Source organism: Falco naumanni, chromosome 2, assembly GCF_017639655.2.
Source record: "Falco naumanni isolate bFalNau1 chromosome 2, bFalNau1.pat, whole genome shotgun sequence".
NCBI classification, from domain to species: domain Eukaryota; kingdom Metazoa; phylum Chordata; class Aves; order Falconiformes; family Falconidae; genus Falco; species Falco naumanni.
In genome coordinates, this window is record NC_054055.1 from 102,387,632 (window position 1) to 102,398,588 (window position 10,957).

At 42.9% G+C, this 10,957-nt stretch overlaps 1 long non-coding RNA gene across 1 annotated transcript; it reads right to left on the reverse strand.

The window, feature by feature from the left end:
* Window positions 1–1,500: 1,500 nt before the first annotated feature.
* Window positions 1,501–8,625, reverse strand: LOC121083573. Its single transcript, XR_005826415.1, has 3 exons — window positions 8,326–8,625; window positions 3,979–4,551; window positions 1,501–3,168 (listed from the first exon to the last, which is right to left on the reverse strand). It is a non-coding gene; the product is annotated as an uncharacterized LOC121083573 (long non-coding RNA).
* Window positions 8,626–10,957: the final 2,332 nt, after the last annotated feature.

Below are 10,957 nucleotides of genomic sequence, written 5' to 3' on the forward strand. Positions count from 1 at the left end.
AGTACTATTCCTCACTATCTGCTTCTGATTTTGTGGAGTTTTATTAAATTCCAGTCACCGTAGTAGGGCAGCAGAAAGGAATTTGAACTCTGTGCTCACCTGTGCCAGATGCTGCAACCCAACAGAGCTGGTTTGCACCATAAGCTGCAGAAGGGTGTTTTATTTTTCTAGAAGAGAAGCGGTAGTCATGGCAGTAGCAATGCTGTCAAGCCAAAGATGAAGATTTCTCAGTTTTACTGCCTCTGACAGAGCCTAAGACTGGAGATGAGTATGGGAATAGAGCTCACATACATGGTACTTCTACTTACTCTTTTCCCAGCCTCCAGCTTTCTGAATTGGATTAGGTTTCTAGATAATTAAGAAAACCCTTAACTTGTGCATTTGCTGTAGCTGCGCATTGATTCATGTAAAATTTTAGCATCCACAGCACCTGCATCCTGCGGGAAACAGATCTAGAGTGGAGTGTGATAAAACATATCCATTGGTTTGCTCAGAACTTGGATCTTGTGAGGTTCATTTAATGCCCTATAGTTCTTATACTGGAAAAGGAGGCAACCCCTCCACATCATACCATGGTTTTGCAGACCTCTATCATATTCACTTTCAGACATCTCTTTTCCAGATGGTAGAGTCCCAGTTGACTGTCATTTGTGGATGTACTGTTTGGCTGCAGAAATTGGCATCCCTAACCTTTGCAAACCCACTAAGACTTGGTTGTCCCTACCTAGTCTGCAGGAGAGATGTCTTGCTTTCATTCAAAAAACACTGTGTTTAGTAGCTGTGTTGGTAGGTCTGTCTCTGTGCCTCTCAGCTGTCTGGAGCTCCTGCATCCAGCCCCAGTGCTGGAAGCAAAGAATAAAACCATATATACTTAATTTTTTATAGGTCATTTAAGTGGGCATAAATTATTCCAAGCTGGAATTTGTTCAGCCCAGCAGATGCTAACAGAGCTTGTCTCACAAAAAAAAAAAAAAAAAAGACCAAGAATTTTTACTGGTCTTAAGGACTCAAAAACCTGTGACTTCAGTATCCCACTTACTGGAGTGGTGCTTCCTAGGAGCAAGCTGAGAGACTGGGTCAGACTTGGTGAATCATCAACACTCAGGAGCATCCTGAGGACTCGTAAGCTGAATGTTGACTGTGTTTGACCCTGAGTAGTTTGCACAAGATGAGATCCCGATTTCACATGGCTAGAGCAGATCAGTAACATTCTTCATTAGTTTACTGGCGCCTCCTCAAATTTGGAATCGTGCCCTGCTGTATCAAGTCCCCAGAACTGTTTGTTCAAACTGGTGGAGGTTTTGTCTTTTTTAACCATTAATCACTAAATTGTGCAAAGTGAAGGGTGGGAGACAAAGCAAGAGCAGCATATAGCCACAGACATAATAAATAGTTTACCAAGACTATTAAATGAAGTCACATGTATAATTTGCTAGTTATTTATCTTTAGAGCACACCAGCTAAGAGCGGAATTAAGTACATTGGCTGACAAGATTTGTGTGCCATCAGGAAAACATTTTATAGAGCTACCGCAATCGTCCAGATACTACACTGAGAATAATGACAACAGCGCTAACATAGTACCTGAAGAACTCCTCTCAGTCAGAGGATGCTTTTAGTTGCATGGATGGAAAAGATAACAAATCATCCTCATCAGGAAAAATTTGAAAGCCAATTAAAATGTTTTTCTTTTGCAAAGGGTGTGATTTGGCAGTTAACTTTGTAAATGTTAACTCAAAAATGTTTTCCATTAAAAAAAACATTATTCTTTTGCCCTTTGGTTGCGTAAGACAAGCCTGAGACAACCATTTTATTGCTGAAGTCTGTTTAAATTTGTCTTGTGACTAATTGGGCTTTGATTAAAGTATGAGAAAACATTAAGTGTCTATAGTCTGAGTCCAGTGATTACTTCTCCTTCCTCTCAAAAGATAGATAACTTTTGAGCCTATATGCCCTGATATTTCAGGGTTCTTTAGTCTAAGGAACTACTGGTACTGTAAGTACTTGCAGCAGTACTTACAATTTGTGGTTACTTGCAGTGTGTAGCAATTTGTGGTTACTCGCAGAAGAAAGCCACCACATAATGTACCATATTGCTGTACTATCTTTATAAAAAAATACCATGATTTTATTAGCTTGTGAAAACAGAAAGTCTTTACTCTTGGGATGAGAGCTGGGAAGTCCATGTCTCCGAGAATGTTTGTGAAGTATTCAAAATGTCTCTTGGTCTAAGCATCTGCCATAAGACCCTGTGGCCAAGCCCCTAACTTCATGTTGATGGCAATCTATATTCTGCTTGCAGTTACCGTAAGCTGAAGAGTGTGTATTCTGGTTTCCTACCACTTCCTACCATTGAGTATAAAGAAAAAAGGTTATAAACATCATCAGCATACTTTGTATGTTAATGTGAATAAATGTTTATTTCTTCCATCCCTCCCCTGCCCTCACTGACATAAAACAGAAGTGTCCCTAATGGAGAAGCTGCCCTCAGGGTCAATATGGAGTTGGGGATAATGCTTGTGCTTTCTTCTATTATTTTTATAACTTTCTTAAACATTCTGGTTTATTTTTATGACTTTCTCATGGGTCTGCTGTTATGCCAGTAGGAAGACAGCACATAAACCATTTAAATGCAGTTGCTACCTCTGCCCACTCTTACTATCCATCTGCACTCGGTTTCAGATGTGCTGCTGTTCTAAAAGCTCAGCCATGCAGAAAAAAAATCTTCTGGCCCAAAACCTGCAGCTGTGAAAGTGTGACTTTATCCCCTAGCACTGAAAGGACAAATTTACGTGTGCAATCAGAATTTTTCTTCCTCCTTTCTCTGTTTCTTTACCAGAAATAAAGGAGTACAAAATACATGTTGAAAGGCCTTCTACACTACTGAAGTCATACTCTGAACAACAGTACAGAAAATATGGTGTGATATAGTTTCATGTCTATGTAATAGCAGCTTTTATGGAATTTTGTTGAGTTTACAAGACATATTTGTCCACTTGCCAGCTCTGCAGGCTTCTGATCATCTTGAAATCCAAGCTGCATTCTCCTTGACTTCTTGTCACCATAACTTTCTACCAGCCAAACCGTGTCTTGCGTTGTATTTATGCAAGCACACGTTCTTCAGATTCTGTTTTCAGTTAATCTGTTTCATTCCCTGTCTTCCAGAGGCTGTTTGGAGAGACAGGATTATGGCGTTAGATTTGAAACATATTGATACATGATGCAGAACAGAAAACAATTAGTTCATGATGCAGAACAGTAAAAGATATCAATACATGATGCAGAGCAGAGTCTTACTTGTTCTTTCTTAATGGACATGGCTTTGCAGTACTTAGAAGGGGTGGAAAAAAGAATAAATATCTACTTCAGGAAGAAGGAAAAGTATTATGACTCTTAATATCCATAGAAAGACATTAATTTTACAGATCTGCTTTCCAGAGTAAGGACTGACTCTTGCTATGGGCTAGAGTTAGCATCATGTATAATTTAGAGGCTAAGGTAAGGTGGTCCATAGGATGGGTAACATAGGACTCAAGAGGGTTCAAGTCTCTCTTTTCCATAATTTCACTTAAGCAAGTCGCTTAAATGCTTTGTGATTCACTTCCCTGTTTCTCAGAAATGTTATGAAAACAAACAAAAGCAGTATTTGGAGTAAACGTTTTAAATGGATTGCAGTAACTAGGCTTGCTGATCTTCTTATATGCCTATATTATGGCAAATAATCTTTATTCTGTTGAGTTTTTCAGAAGGAGCTGTTAAAAGCATGATTCAGATCATGCACAAACCTCAGAATTCATTATAACAGTTTTACGAAGTTGAATGTCCTGAAAATGTTTTCTTCCAGCCAGCAGGTTGGTCTATGTGGGTATTGCAAGGTAAAGTAAGGATTTTTCTTAAAGCGCAGGATTTTGCTTCACACAGCCCACAGATTATTCTGAGGCCATGTGTGCAGTAAGTTATGCTTGGTGGTTCACTTACAAGCAAGGGACATTGCACGGTGTCTTGTGTTTCCTGAAACCTCAGGCTTTTGGAAATACCTCAGGGCGATCAGTTTGTGATGTTCAGTGTTGGTGGATGTCACATGATGATTTCAGACGACCCGTGTCAAAGCAATGAGACAGACAAGAGCAATCTGCTTGGACTTAACACTGACTTGCACTAATGGTGCCAACACTTGCAGAAGTTCTTTAGCACATGTGAAGGCGGGTCCTGCATCTCCTCTTTGAGAGACATCAGTTCTCTTTAGCAGCACAAGTAAAACTCTGTTCAGGAAAATGGGGTATGGAATGTGCCCACACCTTGTTGACTGTCCCCTACACTTTGCACTCCCTGTGTTGATCAGCAGTCTGAAATCTCTTGATACCACCAATGTATTTGTAGGCTTAGTTTACTTGTTGAAATTATCCCTTGAAGGACTGTAGTGAGGAGGAAAGAACAGCGTTGAGCCTGTGGCGTGTGCTGAGGTATCACTGTGCAACGTTAATGCAATCTCCCTTTTTCGTGTGTTGCAGCTGGAAGACTTTTCTGCTGATGCTTGGACAGATCTCAGAGCTTTCAGGAATGAAAAGACCAAAAAAAAAAAAAAAGAGAGCATGAATCAGACATAACTCCATCAATAAAAGTGTACCAAATAATGCCTAAAGAATAACATTTCTTGCAATTTGATTGCCTGTGTACATTTCTCAGATAGGACACCACCCCCCCCTTCCCCTTGCTGCTCTAGAAATCCCAGTAAATGGCCAGAGTAACCCACAGCCATGTATTATCCTATCCACAAGAAGACTCTGGTGTCCGTAAGGTGGTAGGGATGTCTTAGGGCCACCAGAGATGAAGCTTCAGGCCTTCATCACCACAAGCTCCAGAAAGTTTTCAGCAGCACAGTGAGAGCTGAAATGCTGTTGGCAGCTTAGCTCAACAGCTTCCTAAGAGTGTGATGGCTTCAGTTTGCATCCAGTGGTACATGCTACTGGCTGAAGGCTTCACATCCCAGCCCTCAACTGTTTAGCTGCCATTTCCAGGAACTGGTTCCCAACCAGTGCTGTCATGTTGACTAGTACTATATTAGTCTTTAGCATTCTCCAGACAGTCTGTAAGTCTCCTTTACCCCCTGGCTTATACTGTGTTATATGTGGACAAATTCTTTCAGGTAGGAACCATCACTTGTGCAACATCTACCCTTGCAGTGTCTTGCTCCATGGCTGAATTTCCTGGTTACTGTGCTAAGGTGAAAAACAGTTCACCCATTTTTCATCCATTCCTTTCAGAGTTCAGCTCTGATTTCATCAGGGAGGAGAGCCTGCAGAGATCATTGCCCTTCACGTGTACTTTCTCATCTGCTTTCATCTACTTTCGTCTACTGAATCTGTCCTGTATCTATCTCATCACCTGCCTGCCTTGTTCTTAATGCTTCTAAGCCTCTTGAGACGAGACATCCAGAATTTGACATGTGCCTCTTCCCCCACAGTTACAGAATCACAGACACACTGAGACTGAAAGGGACCGCTTGACATCGTCTGTCCCTCTCTTGAAAGTGGGGCCTTAGGTTTGGTTATCCAGGCAGGGCCCTGTCAAGCCAAATCTGCAGTATTCCTATGAAGGAGGTTCCAACACTTCTCTGAGCAGCCATTTCTAATGCTAAATTGTTCTCAGAGTGAATATTTTTTTCCCTTATATTTGGATGGCATTTCTCCTGTAGTGATTTGTGCCTGTTGCCTCTTGTCCTGTTGCTGTGCATCCCTGTGAAGACAATACTTCTCTGTACCTCTGTCTACCTCTCTAGAACTACCTTTTGTGTGTTAGAAGACTGTGGTTAGATTCCCTGTGGGCCTTCTTTTGGCTGAAAAACAACTTCTTCAACCTGTCCTTCTGCGTCAAGTTCTGCAGCGCTCTAATCACTGGTCATTTTCATCCACCAGGCTGCCTCTGATTTTTCTATGTCCCTCTTGAGCAGAGAAAAAGCAAAACTGGATGGGTAGTCCAGGTGTGGTCTGACAAGTGCCAAATACAGAGGAATAATCACATCTCTTGGTGTGCTGGCTGTGCTGTTGCTGATGCAGCCCAGGATGCAGTCTGCTGTCCTTGCTGCCAGGTCAGGCTGCTGGCCCGTGCTCAGCTTGCTGTCTGCCCAGACCCCCTGGGCGTTTTCAGCAGAGCTGCTCCCCAGCCAGGCAGTCCCCAGCCTGTACTGCTTCTTGGGATTATTCCATCCCAGCTGCAGGACTTTACATTTGTCTTCATTAAACTCAAACGTTTATTCTTTTAACCTCATATTAAACAGCGATCTTGTTGGCTCAGTCTTCCAGCCTGTTGAGGTCTCTCTGTGTGGTGGCTCATCTCCTTCCAGCATATCTCCTTTCCTGGTTTGGCATCATCCACAAACTTGGTGTGGGCATTCAGTCCCATTATCCAGATCACTGAAAAATGTGTTGAATAGTATTGGACCCCATATCAGCCACTGAGGAATGCCATTTGTGACTGGCTGTTGGTGCAATTTTGAGCCGTTAATTAACTGTCATATTTTGAGCTTTTAGCTGGGTTTCCACCTATCTTGTTTTGACCTATTCTTTGGATTTCAAGAGAGATCAATGGTGTCAGTGCAGGGCTATGGCCTGCAGAGTCCATCAGACAAGGCAGATTGGACTTTCATGTTGGAAAAGGTGATTGTGAAAACCAATGAATTTTGGAGTGACACGTCAAAGTGCTAAGGAAGAGGAAAAAAAGCTGACTCAAGAATTTGGAGGGAAGGGGAGCAGTCCTGAAAGTAGGAGTTGGAAGCAGTATGTGTTTTTGATCTTGAAAAAGGACAAAAGTTGGCAATAGAGAGAAAAAGCTTTGCAGGTGTGAAGATCTGGGTGGCTGTGAGTGGCTTCATAACACACAGAGAGATGCCTTTGAGAGGCAGCAAACACAGAAGGAAAGCAGTGAGCAGATGAGAGTGCGAAAATGAAGGGAAAAGGGTGGTAAGACTAGGGAAAGGAGGGAAAATGAACACTAAAGGGAGAAATGAAGGAGTCTAGTGTATGAAACTGAAGGTGATAGAGCAGTGCTGAGAGTCACCAAATGCAGAGGACTGATGGAATGGAAAACACAGCACACCCAAGTTGTAAACCTATGGTGTCATTTCAGTATTCTACTGCTTTATCATGGTGCAGTATTATCAGGCTAATTCTTGATGTTCAAAGCTGCCATATAAACCCACATAACTGTCATGAGTTGTTCTAAGAAAAGTTAGAAATTTGCATTTTTCTTGGTATTTCTGAAGATTTTGGCACCCACCTTTGTCAAGTTCCAACGACAGACAGAGCAGCTTGCCACATAAATACACTCATTTATTGTCAAAACTTCTTTTAGAGCCCCCTGTGTTTCCCATACTGTAATAAATGCTAAAATTTTCAGCTGGAGCCTGCAGTACCGTTGGTATAAAACATAACAGGGTGTGATCATAGATTTTTGGCTTAATCTAGCAGTCACTGAAATTATTGGAAGATTTGCCATTGACGTCAATGGGAAGAGAATTGGGCCCGTGATAGGAACTACAGTAGTAATAACAATGCATTTGACTTATATAGCCTTCTCTCTGCTTGCCAGAGGCCTTTGGGCACTGCATGTAAATGAATACAAAACAATAAAAGAGATTAAAATGTCTCTGATTCCTGCAGGATTAGAACAGGCAAACAGTGAAAATCAAATATGCCTATATATGGGCCACTTCTTATGCAATGGTTCTAACTGTGTCATCACACAGTTTGTGGTGGGTCATCACGTACTTGATCTCCACAGAGCTGTTGTGGGTTGATCCATGAAACCACGGCCTGCTTAGAATTTTCTTAGCATGCAAATAAGCACAAAAAATGGATATTGATAAAAGAGAATATTTTTAGGCTTGCAAATCAGCCAGAATCAGTCAAATTCTTGGCCCCAGCCCTGTGCTGCTGAGTAGTGTCAGATGCTCACACATACACAAATTGACATTTACAAGGCACGCTGTGCCTAGTGCCAAGTTCAGAAATAAATTGCCTCTTTTGATAGCTTCACCAGAGCCTCCTAAGTACACCAGAGCCTCCTAAGATTCATTTATTGTTTGCTACTGGAGGGACTGGAATGCTTCTGGACACAGAATGAAAATCCATTCAGCACAGCATAAGGAAAACTACATAAATTGAAGTACAATAACTGTGAAGCTGCAGTTTCATGGGGTAACGTATTCGGTGTGCTGCATGTGAAGGATTAGGTACTTGGCTGTCATTAACGGCAATGTGGGCTGCGTAATTAACTCCATGTGTATGCTGCTGAAAACCTACTCCAATAAATACCAATGCCACTTACCTGGGGAGCATAGAGGAGGCTGGGTCAGACCCCTGGAGCTTTGCTTGTAAAGGATACAGCCCTGAAAGGATTTCCTTCAGCTGCACGGGGGGTGATGCTGACTGCTGGTGGATCTCCCCAAGAACATGTAGTATTTTGATGCTGTAGGAAGCTTAAGATCCTCATTTTGCCTCTTCACTTGTCTAGAGCCAGTGTGAGATTAGGTTCTTCAAGTCCATGTGTGGCAAAGTCTGTACACATTTATAGCAGAAGAAAGAGGATAGCCTCACCTGTCAGATGATTCATTGACCAAAAATCCAGTATGCCGTCCCTTAGGCTGACTGGTTCAGCTTGTGGTATCTCAAAGGAAGCATATAATTCACTTATGCAATAGTGTAATACTGTACAATAATGAGACATGACAAGTATTAAACGCAGCAGCCATGAGCTTACTTCTCAGAGCCTGCAAAGCCTATTTAAACATCTCCATGAAGCCCTGAGAGTCAGCGTGTGCCAAGTTCAGATTCACCAGGCTTCATCCTCTTCCTTGGACTATTTTGCCTCCTGGAGAAGGTACAGGCATTGACTTTGCTGATGAGGCCAGTTCTCAACAGCATTGTCTTTTTGCGGACAATTATAGTATGGGTTTGGACAGTTAAAAATTATGATCTCTACCACATGGTGCTGTAATGTTTACCAAGGGAGCTGAAGAAGACAAAGCTTTACCACAAACTGGCCTAGTTAGGCAAGATGGTGCCTGTGGTGAGAGGTCCGATTCCCTGTTACAGTAACTGAAAACACCACAAGAGGAAGACAGGCTGATGCCTTTTTGTAGTCATCCTTCTGAAACACAGCTTGTGTGTCTGCCGTCTTGTCGGGTTTTCCAGATCTGGGGGAGGTCTTGAGTTGTGTTGGTGCCACTAGCAGTACTTGTGGTGTTGTGACGGTCTCCCCAAGTGAGGGAAGGTTTCTAGGGAGAAGTATGGTCCTCCACTGGGCTAATTCATCCGTGTGGCAAAAACTGGGCTTTGGGATACATGAGCCCCTTTTGGCTCAGAAGGGCCTTGGCTAGGGTGCCTTGTAGCTTGCCTGTTTATACGAGGTTTATCAGTTAGTCTAATAAAAGTTATTGCCTCACCCTGAAAACTTTGCTGTGCTTGCATCCATACTTCCCAGCACAGTAATACTTCAAGAGTATTTATCTTATTTAAAACTGACCTACACAGCTTCGAGCCCTAGTATGAAGAAGCGTCATGTGTGTGACCTGGTCTCGGCTTCAGCAGTGCCGGTGTGACAGCTGTGGCTGGGGTGGCTGCTCTAGTTTTAAAGAAGTTTAGGGATCTCGATACACAGGATACGTACAGCCCGAAGCTTGGTTAATGTCTCAAGAATTTCTTGCAGCCATAGTTAATGATGAGCTGATGCTGTCGGCAATCATTTGATACCTCTGGGTATGGTGAGCTGCAAAGGCCAGCAGGGAGGGTTTGTGTAAGCACATACCTGTGTGCCAGCCACCGTTATTGGAACCAAATGGTCCTGAAATTAGTTATTAATTACATTGTCAGTGTTCATAATTATTTTCTGTGGTTGTTACCAGCCATGAAATATGTTGACTTAGACTGGAAGACCGAGCTTTTCCCATCTGTGCGGGTGTCTGTGTTGCAAACGCTGCCCACTGCATAGCAACAGCGACAGGCCAATCTCTCGGTCTTTAGATAATGCTTGTATTTTAAGGGCCTATTAACAAGACAAATGAGAAATAAGAAATAAAACGAGCTAGTCTTCTTCCCTCTATTATACGTGGTTTTAAAGGCAGTGAGGGAGCAAGTGCCTGACAGGCAGGGTCTCAGGTGTGGTGGAAATGGAAGGGCAGAGCTGGGAGAGTTCATGCAGACGCAGCACCCCCTCGCCCCCACAGCTTTCCACTGCTGCTTTTAAATACCCTGCTTTTAAATATGTGCCCTTTTTTAGGGCCAGAAGATGGGATAACCTTGTGGGAAAAAGAAGGGAAAATGTCGAGGGAGCATCTTTCCCACCCTTGGCCCTTCCTATGAGAGGACTTTGGGCATTTTAGAGGCAGTGTTTGTTTAAAGTGCAAAGCAGCCGAGAAACTGCTTGGGAGCAGCATGTCAGGGAGGATGGGAACAGCCTGAGGCTCGGAGATGTGAACTCCCACTCTTGCCTATTGGTGCCTTAGTAACTGTAACTAAATAGTACCCAGTCCGTTTTTATTAGCAGGCTTTATGTGTTTAGGGATAAATATTAAACTCTACAATTTGGTGTGAATGTCAGCTGTTGATGAAAAGCAGATCCCAGCTGGGACAGCAAGGACATTGCATCCAGGCTGTGTTTGAGGTACATGAGTGGAGCTGTGTGGGAGAGGCTGGGCTGAGTTTATTGCTGCAGGCCAGCTCAGGCTGCTGCTTCTCCGGCTTCAGCTGAAGTCATTTGATCTACTTGGGCATGTGGCTCCATTCTGCACTCAGAAATACCTCTCTTAGCATGGTGACATGAATTCCTCCCTTTCTATTCTCTCACATTAAAAGTAAAGAGGAAAAAAAAAATCCAGCTTTTATGGGCAGAGCATTTTGCTTGTGTCCCTTGTCATCAGGGAACTGCACCCACACCTCACTTTCAGCTCCTGGGTGCAGGG